Below are 16,015 nucleotides of genomic sequence, written 5' to 3' on the forward strand. Positions count from 1 at the left end.
AGATTGTTTGGGGGCATGTCCGATTGATTTTCAGAGTGTATTTACCCTGTGAAAAACCATGGCACCAACATAGCTTGTATTCTGTTGAAACAACTATGGACTATCACTCGACATCACAGTTTCCACTGCGACAGAATACGTTGGGACGCAAGGATAGAAACGCTATCCCATTTCTCCCTGCAAATTTTCCACCGACAAGTGAGGCTGTTGTAGACATTGTTTTAACAGTCTAAATAGCAGATATTGACTAGCATTGGACTAGCGTCAGAGTTATTGACAGGAGTGTCATGAAAAGCAATATGTTTTCTGCTTCGTGATATGATGAAACCCGAGGTTATGGGTGGACACTTTGTCCATATGGATCCGAATGTGGTTCTTGATAGCTCTGCACAAACGAAGGGCGATTTCAGATAGAGTGGAGTGATTATGAATTCCTGGAAGTAGGCAGTTTCATTTTTGTCCACCTTGTGCACCACCAACTTCCTCTCGTAACTATATGGCGACATTCATGATTCCCTGCGGTGAACTGTATGTACATTTGTGGTAAAATTCTATATATTCCTTGTCATTGGTATCACGGTACGTATTGCCCGCATGCTACGTACCATTATGTATATGATAAAATAGACTTCATCCAATATGATTGTCGTCTTTCAGTTTTACTCTCTTCCCTCCTCAAATGTCTTGTATATAGTTTGCGATATTATGTCTTACTTTCAGAAATTTGTCGCAGGACGGAACTTTAAACCCGTGGAGGTTATGACTGACAATGGGTTGGGCCATCTCACATTGAAGTGTTCTGTTCTCCTGGCCTGCCAGTTGACAAATTTCACAAAACACTTCATGCAATATGTTCATTGGTAACCTCAAACGGACCTCTTTCGTTACTGATTGTTTCTTCATAGGCCTGATTTATGTTTGCTTAGCCACAATATCTTTAGTTATGATTACTCTGATGATTGAACATTTTCCGGACACTATTTTAATGTTCTGTTGAATGAAAAATTTGTGTGGAAAAGTGTCATGATGTATCCTTCTTAATAACGACTCACTTTCGACACTCCGACATCAGCAAACGGAGATGTCACACTGCTGACGAGGCTGGTTTCATATTTTTGGTCACAAAAACAGGCAAGAGCGTTACCAAATCGGCCACATATAATCCGAGTAACCTTCTATATTGGTTAAAATGCCTCTTTCAGCATCGAGGTTATGACGAGGATGCAAAGCTCGACTGGGGCTCTTAAATGCGGTACAGTTGTCGGATGTACAGATTACCATACAGGTCTTCATAGTATACAGGTCGTTCCCCACCATAATATCTCCACCTCCAACTTCCGAGAGAGGAATTACAGAACCACACTACCAACCTCATTTCGAGTCTATACGTATAAGACGGGATTATAAGACTACCTCTTTAACCCCTTCAGTGCGTAATTTTCTGATGCGAACCGCTGTAAAAAAGGGCAGTTTTTTTTTTTTTTTTTTTTTTTTTTTTTTTTTTTTTTAGAACTTTGGAATTTGTTTCCTTTTAATAACTTTTGAACCTCTCAAGCAATCACAATGAAATTTTCGGCATTATGATCTTTGTTGCTTTTAATTAGCTAGTACAACTTGTCATCGTCGTATTTATGGCTATTATCATCATCATCATCATCATATGGTTAGGTTACACAAAATTTGGGAATGCCTCAACAGATTAAGCCCAATTTTTCTGTGTTGTCTCTTGGGGTTCCTAGGTGAGCGCAAACTCGCTAAATATTATCAAAAATAACATTACTCATACTATGGGCAAGTATATTCGCCATACGCAATACAAAATAGCCAAAGCAAAATGAAAGCGTATATATACGCCATCCGCACAGCATGTGCGTTTTGAATACACGACTTATCTCGCCACCCACACTGAAGGGGTTTAACTTTAGAAAGGAGGCAAGGTAGCTCAGTGGTAGATCGCTTACCTCTGATGCGTGGGGTCCCTGGTCCAATCCCAGCTCGCCTCAAGTGGGCTTTGTGGTGGACAAACACCATGTTCGTGCGTTTTCTTGGGGTTTTCCCGTTTCGTCCCACTTTATTCATTCCCCCATTACATTCATTTCTCATCATCACCGTCTCCTTTAGCCTAGCCGGAATAACCGTGGGACGTAAAACTGAAGGATTTCATTTCATTTTAAACTTTAGAAGAAAGCAGAAGAAACAAAGAAACAAGTGCTAGCAAGTAAGTTAATTAGTAATTTAAAATATCATTAAATAAGTGAATAAGCATGGGCGTTAGCAAGATAGAGAAAACTTTAAAAATTACACAGTTGTTAATGCAGGAGTTTTGGCATATGAAGTAAGTAAATAAATATAATTGGTCTTTATTATGATGTAAGTTATGTTAATTTGTTTTTGATGTATACGAAAAAAAAAAAAAACTTCAAAACTGAAAACTAGCCACCCAGAATCACATGGCCCAAAATCTTGCCGCCCGATTTACCAAGGCCAATAAAGATAAAAAGTTTTCTCTGCACCTGTGTCATTTTCTTGAGACAAAAGTGAGATCATGCAGGAAAAGAATTACATAAATTCCTATGCACTTGGCCTTGAAGTCATTCGTGGTATATACTAAGATGTTACTTTAAATAATGTGCTTATACTTAAGAAATTGCACTTCACCATATAGGCCTACTCTTGTTAATCGATTGGCTTTGACGTGAAGTTTATAAAATGTTAAATCAAATTCCAGAAATGCTTCGAGCAACTTTTCATTCATCTTTTTAAAAAATAAATATTTTTATGGCTTTCTGCGTTCCGAAGTTGAAGCCAGATTATATTTAGATTTTAGTACTGCATTTCGTAACTCTGAAGGCGGAAATACATTCAGTAAAGGAGCGTAACAACTACGTATATATAAATACATAAAACACTTGCAGAAACAAATCCAGAAACGGATGTAGCATTCATAGACAAGGTTAGACACTAGACTTAGCTTTTTCGTGTCTAAGTGGTTGTCGTATGCACTTTCGGCATGGAAGAATCAGTTTCAATTCCCGTATGAAGCACAGTGTTTCGGATTCCATGTCAAAACTAGTTACAAGCATCATACAACATCGGAAGAATACTTACTGTATAATTTTCTTAGAACAATACATTTGTGGATTTCTCCTCGGAAAATAATTAATGATATATTTGGAATTTATTAATAGCGTATTGATTTTCGATAATAATATTATATAATCTTTGTTTTTACATAATCAAACTGAAGTAGACTTTAAAACTAAGCGAATCTAATATTGGTTTTTATAGTGATATGATATATACAAGGCAAATATGGATGGAAATTTTAGTCTTAATACGAGGTGATCGAAAAGTCGTAAACATCAAAGCAAGTAGAGGGAGTATTTTTTTCTGGTTTAAAACCTTACCAAAAATAATATATTTTTCTCTTTCACCGTTTTTGCTCGTACAGAGATCAATATTGAAATTGAGAGTGGAAGATTTGAATACAAGCGCCCTGAGATCACATCAATAGATAATTTCTTGTTATACCATTTTCACTGTAATACTAGCCGACAAACGCCGTAAAAAGTTTTTTTTTCGATGAGACTTCCTGTATCTATCTATCATATGCTATCACATATATATATAAATATATATATGTATATGTGTGTGTGTGTGTGTGTGTGTGTGTGTGTGTGTGTGTGTGTGTGTGTGTGTGTGTGTGTGTGTGTGCAGTGTGTCCGTAAAGTTGCGCAACCCAAAGTTTGATAGTGTGTATCTTTTGATCTGGTGTAAGAGTGATAAAGACCTGAGATTTAAAACAAATGTAAGCATGGTCTATGTAGATATTTTTGAGATCATGACCAATGCTGGAACTTGTGACGTTTTTGTGAAGTAACGAAAGAAATTACCGTAATTGTAAAATAAAAATATGCAAAATGAAGAAAGTCAATATTCAGGTGCATAAAACTGATTTCCTGCGGGTGAATTCTTGTGTATATGTACAGTATGCATCAACATTTATCCATTGGTGCGAAAATGTTTCAATGTTGATCCAGTGTTGCAACATAAAAAGGCTATTTAATGCAAGTCCGTAAAATGGGTGTTTTTTGACAGAAGCGCGGTCCCTAGCAACACTGTTGTCGTATAATTACTACAACAGGCGTGTTTCAGGTTAATTAATGATAAGCAATGAGAATTTGCACATAATTGATAAAATGAATTTTTATTCAAAAATTTGCAATATCTACATAGACCATGCTTACATTTGTTTTAAGTCTCAGGTCTTTATCACTCTTAGATCAAAAGATATAAACAATCAAACTTTGGGTTGCGCAACTTTACGGACACACTGTATATATATAGTTTGCAAGTCTAATAATAAGCATTATAGCGTCACTGACGGTTGCTTGCCATACGAAGAAACTTTGTACTCACTTTGATCTCCCACAAAGCTCTTCATTTTAGTATGGGAAATTATCAGCTTAAAACTGTCCGTCAAGTATAATCTTTTCCCCCCCTTGCTTGTTTTCCTTCTATTATACATTCTATATCACTCCGTGAAGGTTCTGGCTCCGAAACACTATAGGAAGCCAGAATACTTTGCACCATAGAAATATTAAAGTTGCGTGTATAAGTGATTACCTTTAAAAATGAAACCATAATCATACAGCTGTTATTTGCGTGGTATTCTAAACCCTAATTATCAACCTGTTTTTCTACTCCAGCTCTTAATTTCCAGTTTACCATAATTTCTTTTGAATCACAGGAAGAGTAACTGGCCATCCTATCTAGTGTTTGCTGCCCACCAGACGAGAGAAGAGATTAGAAGTATCTTTTCAAATTCGAGACGAGATTGATAAGCATAACAACTATCATCTCGTTTTCGAGATAAAATCGAGACGAGATGAGAAATTTAACGAATCTCGTTGGTAACACTAGTTGGTCCAGGTCTTACATCTCAAACATTGTTTTAGTGTTACATTATGTACACTCATGTCCAAAATTATTGTCGCATATCTTTAACTGTCTTCTTGTAAGAATATAATTTGATAATGATTTTGCAAGGGTACTTTTAATACTGATACTATGTGTACAATCGGGAAATGTATATTTGTGGTAAATTTCATAGGAAAAGAATTATAAATACGAAAATTAGGATGAGTAAAACAAAATGTTGCTAAATGGAGAAGAAAGTTTTGTTTTCGTTTTATTGTTCTTATTTACTGCTCTTTTGACATGAAATTTTCCCACATACAAGTCTTTATCGATTATACACATACTAACATTATAAGAAATATCGCGCGAATTCGTTATCAAATTATATTCCTACAACAATATATTTATAGACATGCGACAATAATTTTGGACATGAGTGTACATTATACATAGCATAAAACTGTAGATTAATAAAGTAATTGTACGAACATAATGAAGAGCATTAATAAACGTTTAAACGTTTTATAAACGTTTAAAGATACATAAATCATTGCACAATGTATTGTATTTCAATAATAAATATGGTTTAAATGTTGTTATATTACATATACTTTGTAGTTTTCTCTCGACATGGAAGGATTTTGATAAGTTCTAGATGAAATTCAGAAAAAAAATAAGACCATAAATTTTGTACATATATTTACCAAATGAGACGAGATAAGAAAACTTTATTTGTAGTGTCGTCTCGTTTTGTGGGTAACACTAATTCTACATTATTACACTATTATACTCCAAAAAAATCATCTGCTCTTAAACTTATTAACTGTTTGTTCCTTCTATTCTATGTCTCTCCCGCTGGATATAGCCTTGTTTTAAACGTGTCGTTCTTCGTTTAAATGTTTAAACTATTCTATTATGCGCTTCTACCCCCTCGTGACATATTTCGCGTCATGTCTCACCATTGTGGGCATCCTTGGTCGGAAACAAAATTTATTTCAGATCTTAACTTACCATAAAATACTTCTTGATATACTCTCGTACATACCAAATTCAACTAAACAAAGTTTCTTTGCATTATTTTGTACGTACTGGAAATACATGTTAAGTGCATTATAACGTAAATCAATGTCAACATAAGCAGCTGTGGTTGGAAAGTCCTTGTCAGCTGTACATTTTTTTTTTTAAAGAAATATAAACTAAACAGAAAACTTGCTTATTCGCATGCATTGGTATTCAAGCATGTCAATTCATTACGCATTCGAGCAAGACAAAAAGAGCATAAAACATTTCTAATTTTTTGCCCACGCAGCATGGTGAAAGTTTCTTTGACTCATATAAATAGGATTAAGTACTTTTAACTACTGACCTCATGAAATTTTATGTCACTGTGTGTTCGTGGAAATATACATAAAAAAAAAATGTACACACATTGCACATACTGTATTACTCTTACGAAAATAAATTGTACAGTATGTAGGTCACTACGTGTTACTTAACAAAATCATTTTTTAAGTTTGGTTAATATCGAATATTTTATCATACCATTTTCTTGCTTTAAAAATCTGCTATGTCAAGAAACACTAACAAGAATTTTAGAAATGGTCCCAAAAAATGGATCAAAAGATTGCGATCTTGGCCAAGGATTTTACGAATGATCCAAAAAATGCATCAAAAGATTGCGATATGGCCAATAATTAGATTTGGAACATGGAGTCACAAAAGTTTGGAACAGCCCCTAAATCGAGTTTTCGTATTTTCTACGGAATAAGCACATCATACTGAGTTAAGTGATAGTTTGGGTTTGTCTACACTATATGTAGTTCTCCAGATATAAGGCGTACAAGAAAATGTTTGATTGAATGAAATATATTGATTTTTTTTTTTTTTAATCAGGGGCCACAACATTTTTGAACGGCCCTTGAATCGAGTTTTCATATATATCGGGTGATTCAATAAGAACGTACCAGGCCTATATCGCAGCTAATACTGCACGTAGAGCCTTCAAACAAAAAATTGCACTACCAAATCGTATGTGTAGAATGCAATAAAAACAGTAGCGAGACCAGTGGCGTCTCATGAATATCTTCAACGGGAAGGGGGGGGGGGAGGGCAACTTCAAAATTTGCAGTGGAAAGTGGTATAACTGTTGGAATCGTTCGAAAAGACATTAAATGCAAGGCAACTTTTAGAGGACAAACTTTGTCATATCCTTTCCCATTTAGCCGCTAGAGACGTTGCTGCAGACTTGTATCTGACTACCCGTAGCAGGCCTTCATCTCAGCTAATAATGCACATAGAGAATCAAACAAATAATTTAACTACCAAATCGTATGTGTAGAATGCAATAAAAATAGTAGCGACACCATTGGCGTATCGCGAATATCTCCAACGGAGGTCATCTGCAAAATTTTACATGGAAACAGGGGTTGGTTGTGCCTCCATTGAAACAAGCGCACAATGGGAGAAACGTCGAGAGGAAACACCTTGGCATATTTCTTCCTCGTTGGCAGCAACACGGTCGCATTACTAGGTGAAAGTCAGATGGTGCGAGGGTGTCCTTTCGACGTTTCTCCCATTGTGCGCTTGTTTCAATAGAGGCACAACCAACCCCTGTTTCCATGTCAAATTTTGGAGATATTCACGATACGCCAATGGTGTCGCTTTGCATTCTATTTTTATTGCATTCTACACATACGATTTGGTAGTTCAATTGTTTGTTTGACGCTCTATGTGCATTATTAGCTGAGATAAAGGCCTGCTATGGGTAGTCAGATACAAGTCTGCAACAACGCCTCTAGCAGCTAAATTGGAAAGGATGTGACAAAGTTTGTCCTCTAAAAGTTGCCTTGCATTTAATGTCCTTTCGAAGGATTTCAACAGTTATACCACTTTCCATTGCAAATTTTGAAGTTGCCTCCCCCCCCCTCCGTTGGAGACATTCACGAGACACCACTGGTCTCGCTACTGTTTTTATTGCATTCTACACATACGATTTGGTAATGCATTTTTTTGTTTGAAGGCTCTACATGCAGTATTAGCTGCGATATAGGCCTGGTACGTTCTTATTGAATCACCCGGTATATATATATATATATATATATATATATATATATATATATATATATATATATATATATATATATATATATATATATATATGGGAACTGTACGAATGGGGCACTCGAGTTGCCGGACGAGGTGCATCACATGTGAAAGAGAATGAAACAAGATGTCCATATGCAAAATTGTAGCGGCTGAGGGCAACATGGATGAGCGTGAGAGGCGGAAGAAGTGGGTCCTACAGTGGGACTTAATAACACAGAAATATGCAGAATCACACGTTTCGCTCCCGAATGGGGAAAGAAATGCATGTCAAATGTATAGGAAGTGGAACATGAGAAGAGGTGCTATATTGTGGGGGATATGGACATCATGGGCGCCATCTTGAATTTGAATTCAAAATGTTAAATGAAAAGTATGGCATGTGGTATATCAATTAAGACTGAAATTTTACCAGAAATTCATTTGTGTGAATAATGTTATAGTTTCTTTATTGTGAGTTGAGAAATAAGAACATGCAACAACGTCTGGAGGGAATATATGGACATAGGCAACATAACCAATGTTTCATTTGAAAAAAATGAAATGAAATCTTTAAGTTTTACGTCCTACGGTTATGCCGGTTAGGCTAAAGGAGACGGTGATGATGAGTGATGAATGAAATGTTGAAATGAAGAAAGTGGGAGGAAACGGGAGAACCTCGAGAAAACCCACGCACGCGGTGTTTGCCCACCACAAAGTTTACTTGGCGGGGGCTGGGATCGAACCCGAATGTTTCATTTGAGTCCTGTTAAGGTACAAGTCAATTGTCCAGCAAAGAATACATGACAAAAAGATATACTGTACGCATATGACAGTGATCGTGTGGAAAACCATATTATCTAAACCATTCGCAGAATGTAGTCACTGGATGCACCTCTATAAGAAGAATACAAAAAGTGTGTTCACATGCAATTCACTGGGAATGTTGCAGGGGATAAAGATTGCTGTCTGTGTGTGAACAATATACGTACTTGTCTAAAACACGTTTCATTACACCGTGAGTCGTTTGAAATACAATAACATGAATCATAATATAGGCAACTACAAGTAAATATAGGCACGAAAAGATACCGTACCAATCTATGAAACACAGTTGATGTGGAGGGTATCGATAAGAATGTGCTGGAAGCAAAAGACATTTTCGCAGTGTGCACACCTGACGATGCTGGGATTAGTACACTGATCTTCCTGACAATTTGCTGCTATGTCAGAATCGAAACAAAAGGTCATTTGAGTTTGGAATTTTCCCGGATGTTCTTCGAGATATCCAGCTACGTAGAAGGCATGCTTAATGAAATTAATGAACCGGGAAGCACGAAATTGAAAGTGAGTGAAAGCTTGGAGACGGATGAAGTTGTTGCGATGCCAGATATGAAACCCATTAATGTTCAATGCGGCGTCAGTGATAAATCGCACATACTGCTTGTAAGTGCGAAAGAATCCAACGTCTAGAGGTTGAATAAGTCCAATGCATTTGGGGGGTATGAGTTGTTTGTGAAGGACAACATTGTCTGGAACAGTAGAATGTATCAATTGCGCATCTTTGTTACAAGACCACGAATCAACAAGCAGCAAAAGGCGATTTTCCGTCACAGTTGGCCAAAATACATCTTGGAGGAATAACTTCAGATCATTCTTGCTCATATTTGCAGTTTTTCGAGCAAATGCCTTGATATTCGAAGGAGTGTCTCGCATATTCGCGGGGAATTTACCTGTAGGTTCAGCAAATATTAGAAATAATGGTGATAACAGTTTACCATCCATCGCTATAATCGGCATTATCATACAAGAGTGCGTAACTGCTGTCGGTGATCTAATGCTAGAATACACCCGTTTGACGCCTTTAGTTGCCAGTGTTCTGCCTGAATGCAGTTCCTTATCAAATCGACTTTGATTTTTGTTAACCACCTGGCCTAAATAGAGGTTTTCTTCCACGATTATAGCATTTGTTTTCTCGGCAAACACGTCTGCAGTTCTCTGTAATTCTTGCTTACTTTTGCAGATTTGGACACGGAGTGCGTAATTTTGCGTGACACAATATTGTTACGCTTTTTAAATTTTGCTACCCAGGAAGACGATGCCTTGAAGTTAAGAGTGTCAGTTGGATCAATGCCTTTCTTTACATTCATCGCCCACATTCGAATTGTCCGATCGTGAATTACTCCATTCATGGCCCGCGTTGAAACGTAATAGCACCTCGTCCTTTATTTTGCTGATGGACGCTTTGTTGAGGTTGCGTTCTAAAGTACGAAGGGGTTTCAGACTACCCTGTATAAATTTGTACCGTGAAAATACAGACGATGTTTTTCTTCTTTTACCGGATGTTTTTTCTGTCTCAATCCAGTAAATATAGGATTTCTCTAACTGTTCCTTCGTACATTTCGTAGGTTGTTTTGGTGGAGAAGGCGCGTATGACGAACTACTACTCTGCTCACAACTGCTATCTTTTGGAGAATGAGTTGACGCATTCGCTACACAAGATTCTTCGCGATGGTCACTGTAACTACTCTCACTGTCAATCTCATTCTCATCTGCTAGACACTCGTCTATAACTAACGTTTGATATTCTTCGAGCACCGTATCGTTATTTACTAATAAGCGTCTGATGCGTTCAAAAGCATTACGATCTTTTTGACGGTGATTATCATCGGACGTCCCAAACTCACGAACTAATAACGCTACCACTACTTGGGGATTCATGTTCACGAACAGGTCCCAAATACCTTCTACACTTCAAGCACTACAACACAAAACGTCAATTTATAACACTTATTTACCAGGAAGTGAACAATCTAGGTCAAATTAATCTTCGCACTAGTCACTCTCTTGTCTCTATATTTTCGTCTACTTGCTGCTAACGCACGTCAGTTATTCATATCGCTCGCGCAGTCTCTCTCTGTTAGCACAGAATGTTGTCGATGGCTCTGTACTACCTGGTCCGACCTCTATCGTTTGTAACTTCTTTTTCTTACGCACAACTAGTTTGCATCTAGCCACAGAGTTTATACTGATCTACATTGAAATTGCAATTGAAATGTAATGCAACAAAAAGCCACATTTACAATATTTTATATTACAATATGTTATAATATTAACCAATTAAGTCTATAAGTCACAGCATTATAATATCAGTCACTTATTTCGACATTCTTTGTGTTGTCCAGTGTTCAAACCCCTACGTGCCAAAATTCCATCATTGTAGGCTTGTAATGCAACAAACAATACATACTGTCATCAGCCTCAACCTAATTACCTTTGGATTTTTTATTCTTAAGGTTTATTTCATAGGTATGACATTTGTTTACCCATCTCTGTGCTCTTTCTTACCTGCTCGTTTATTCTAATTCACAAGACAGTTACAATAGCAGTTTTCACATCAATGAATTTCTGGTAAAATTTCAGTCTTAATTGATATACCACATGCCCCACTTTTCATTTAACATTTTGAATTCAAATTCAAGATGGCTACTTTCAAGATGGCGCCTATGATGTCCATATCCCCCACAATATAGCACCTCTTCTCATGTTCCACTTCCTATACATTTGACATGCATTTCTTTCCCCATTCGGGAGCGAAACGTGTGATTCTGCATATTTCTGTGTTATTAAGTCCGACTGTAGGCCCCGCTTCTTCCGCCTCTCACGCTCATCCATGTTGCCCTCAGCCGCTACAAGTTTGCTTATGGACATCTTTTTACATCCTCTTTCACATGTGATGCACCTCGTCCGGCAACTCGAGTGCCCCATTCGTACAGTTCTCTGGTGAGTAAATTGTTAGTTTTGGTTTGGCTACACTATATGTAGTTTTCAAAATATGGGGCGTACAAGAAAATGTTTGATTGAATGAAATATATTGATTTTTTTTTGGGGGGGGGATCAGGGGTCACAAAATTTTTGAACTGCCTCTAAATCGAGTTTTCATTGTCTTTACGGAATAAACACATCATACTGACTAGGGATGATTCCATACCGGGACCAAGTACTTGGGGAAAACTTATATATCGTCCGAAAGCTCTTGTCTTGAGAAGTACGAAACCGTTTTCAAATCACGGGCAAACCCACTTGACCCTATAAGGGGCAGATTTGTTGGTGTTTGTGACCCTATGTATGGCATATTCGACAGAATAGAAATGAATGTTAAGATGTATCACACGTAAGCGCCTGAGCCCATCGTGTTCCTTTTTGGCTCATTGCTAGAACGTAACTTGGGCAAGGGTTTGATAATATCACTTTGGACCTTGACGTACCCATTTGGTAGGTGTTGCCAATGAACTGTAAATGCAATGTGGAAGATGGTTTCTGTACCACTGGATATATATCCATGAAACGTGGCATAAACATCGTTAGTCATTGGAGAAAATATATGGGTACGTCAGGGAGAACTGTTCGGAACTGTCTGGAAGAACCGTTTCTGCTTTGTTTTTCGCTTTTGGTTGAAAAGAATGTGGAGTTTGTATAGCTACCTTTTGTTAACTGACATGCTTACTAATATAGACCATAACACAATAAAATCTGATAGATTGGAACGCACCACTATTTTTCTCACAACTTGCTATATTTTCACTCAACTTTCTTTGTCCACCTTCGTAAGCAAAAGTAACTTGGGACGAGCGTAGCATGTGATATCTGGATGAAAAGTGGGCTACTGCAGTCGAATGTATTTTTGTAATAATCCAAACTTTCAACATATGAGTATCAGTCTCATAAATTTTCGTAAATAACTGTAAAGATGATCCTGAATCTTCCAAATAAGTACAGGTAACGATCACTAAAGTTCATAGTTGACTTTTTGAGAACATGCTGGCCCTAATTGATATATCACATGACTACCTTTTCATTTTAAAAACTCACAAATTTCAAAATGGTGGATTTCAAGATGGCGGCGGAGGTTCATGATCTACTCTGCCCATTCTTCTTTTGCTAATATGTGAAACTACTACTGTTTGTATTGTCTATCTTTCATTATTTTTACGACTCAACACTTTATTTGATGTATTTCTATAACATAGCATAGGCCTTCCCTACCAACTTTGACCCCTTCCCTCTCCGTTTCTTATAGCGCTCAGCCGCTATAACTTTGCACATGCACATATTTTCACATCCTCTATCAGACGCACTATGTCTCATCCCGCAACTTGATTCATCCATTTGGACCCTTTACTTGTCAGAGTTCCGGGGGTGCAATGTCCTCCCAAAACATGTCTGGAAGAAACACTGCTTGGGGGTACTTACGCTCTCTGATGACGCCAGAAGACGCCAGGAGATCCATACAAGAGACCTTAATTTTATTTAAAAAAAATTGAGTTCTATATTATTACTATATATTATGCTTATTATCTTCCTTATATTTATTATATTTTAAATGTTTACTGTCCCCTGAATCTCACTGACTACGTCACTAGTATCACTCTCTAGCCTCTGAGCACATATCCTGTAAATCATTAAAGCTTTTCCTAGTAGAATAGCTTAGTCAGAATCACAAAAGACTTAAATATAAATCGAAATCGATATAACTCATTAGGGTAATATGTCATAGCGTTTTTCTTTTCTGTGGGCGTGATCCCGGGTTCGATCACCCACTGGAGGTACTTGTCACAAATTCAAGCCTGAGTAGTTATTCAGGTCCCAATTTGAGCAGTGCATGCTGTCTGTTATAGCCTCAGTGCGTCAAACATAAAATAGCAATTGCTTTTAACTTTGTTCATCGGAGAAGGCTAAGTCGAAATATATTGTGAAAAGATTAACACTTGTAATCTCTGAATGTCGGTCACAAACCTTCATTGGGATAATAATCACCATTTAATGTAACATATTGTATCACGTTCAGTCGCGCGTGGCAGCATGTTTCTGTTGAAGTGGGTTTCACCAACCGATGCCAATGATTTTATTTTAAGGATAACCTCGTACGACCTCTGATAACATATTATGACGCTAAATAACAGTAAATAGGATATTAAACCTTTTGCTTACTTTTCATGACTCTGGTGGAAATTTTTAGTAGTTTTGAGATTGCATTGTATAGTCAAACAGTAAGTTTTACTTCATGGTCGATTAGTGGTTTGTGTATTTCGAATAATTAGGACATGCGCATGAAGTCAAATTCGATTGCTGGTAAGTACATAATTTTTTAGTGTTCCTTTTTCAGCATAGTGTGACGATTTTGGAGATCAGTTGAATTTAAAGGGTAATGCTATTCGTTCATGAAAACCAGAGCTCGTGATAAGAGGAGTCGATGAGCTGTTCAAACATCTCACAAATGAAAATCGTTTGGGTGGCATTAGTTCTTTATAGAGAGTAATGTAAATTTAAATTTAGTTTATCGTACTCTCGCGTACGGCAACACATCGGTACTTGGTAAGTCAGAAACAATATTAAGTATAGGATGGAGGTGTAAGAAATTATAGCTCCAACCTATACTTAATATTCTTCCTGAGTCATGATTGTTGTAGGGTTACTCTTGCCTGCCATTCAATTAAGTGGAGATAATAAGGAAGGATTGGACACGATCGATGGCGTGTAGTCTAGGCGAATGAAACGAGAACTGTAACACCACGTTGCTGCGAAGAGTAGCTAAGCAGATGCAGTACATCGGGAGCAAGTACCAGGTAAAAGAGACATCTCGCTCTGTTTTAAGAAGATAGACAAAACGTGACAACACTGTAGCTTTTTCATTTGCTAACAGCGTTTCAAGGTAACACGGAATGCCACCTTCAAATGCCAACAAACGCTGTCTCTTAGTATAGTTTTAAAGTAAACTCTGTTTGTGCTAAAAACAAAGTTCTGTGCAACTGTAGAAGTAGTGTTTTCATTCTCTTTTTATAACTGTTTTGTAACAGCTAAGACTTAATTTTTTTTAGGTTAATTATGGCTTACAATACACATGCGATTTTTCTTCCTTCTGAAATTGTATACAAAGATTAATGACGTGTCTTATACAAACGATAATACAGTAGTTACATACAATCTTTCATCAAAAATAGATACACAGATAAAAAGAGGGCAATGATGATCCGATGTTGTCGACTGTCGGTAAGTTCCAACCCTAAATCTGCAGTGGCTAATATTCATGGTAAGATTACGAAAGAAATAGAAGTAATACAATACTCGTACTTTTAATCAAATACTCTATCCAATTTAACAGTGTAAAATACCTGATACATTGCAAATACACTACATACAGTAAATTCAACATTTTTAGTTTTAAATCAGGTCTTTCAAACTTAATCGACTGCTGCAGATTTTGCTCGTTGTTTCCGATATCCGCCAAATGGAGGTTGCAAAACCAAACGATGAGTGTATTCCCTTTCACTACTTTTCTCAAAAGTGTCTCTTTGCGAAGAATTTGGTACATGTATGCTCTCTGTGCGTGTTGTCTCGGTTATAAGTCATTGCTTCGGATTAAAAGTGGTTCTACTTCTAAGTTTACTACAGTAGCGTACTTATTGAATGCTTGAACATCCCATTCGATGAAATTCTGCGTACGCCACTATTCCACTTTAAGCAGTTTCCATCTCATATAGAGTAACTTCTCAAAGGGTATTAAATATCTATCACACAATACGTCATCTCTGAGAACTTCTGAATTAATGTTTGATTATGTAAATTGGTGAAAAGCAATTTCTTCCTTTATATGTTCCTTCTGTATTATATAGCATATGTTCTGAACATTGTTTTCCTTCAATTTACATAAAATAGTACACTATGCATATCATATATACAGATGTTTCAAAACAACACCGGCAACATTTAGGAGGTGATTCTTGACACCAAAACAAGACAAAAAGTATAGACCAACCTGGGTGCACAAATGCTTCCTTTCGGAGTTATAGGCTGTCGCAAACATGAAAAAACTGAAATTTAGAGGTCCATAGCTCCAAAACTGTTACCTACTGTAGTCGGACCAAGACTTCACTTAGAAATTAATATATCTATGCCCTATCCAATAATACTTGTTTCAGAATCCTAAAGTACTCACGCAACAATTTTTATAGAG

General features: G+C 36.9%; 1 protein-coding gene across 2 annotated transcripts in view; it reads left to right on the top strand.

Annotated features, from left to right (window-relative positions):
* LOC145686127 (protein croquemort-like) overlaps positions 1-16,015 on the top strand; it is a 100,497-nt gene that overhangs the window by 13,385 nt on the left and 71,097 nt on the right. The window contains exon 1 of one of the 2 annotated variants that reach the window (XM_081759104.1): positions 14,011-14,133. The exons of the other annotated variant lie outside the window; for it this stretch is intronic. The gene's annotated coding sequence lies outside the window, so the exon portion shown is untranslated. Of the gene's footprint in view, positions 1-14,010; positions 14,134-16,015 lie in introns of those variants that run through there. 2 annotated transcript variants of the gene reach the window in all.

The sequence above is a fragment of the Thermobia domestica genome, chromosome 5, assembly GCF_964235325.1.
Source record: "Thermobia domestica chromosome 5, izTheDome1.hap1.1, whole genome shotgun sequence".
In the NCBI taxonomy this organism is placed as follows: Eukaryota; Metazoa; Arthropoda; class Insecta; order Zygentoma; family Lepismatidae; genus Thermobia; species Thermobia domestica.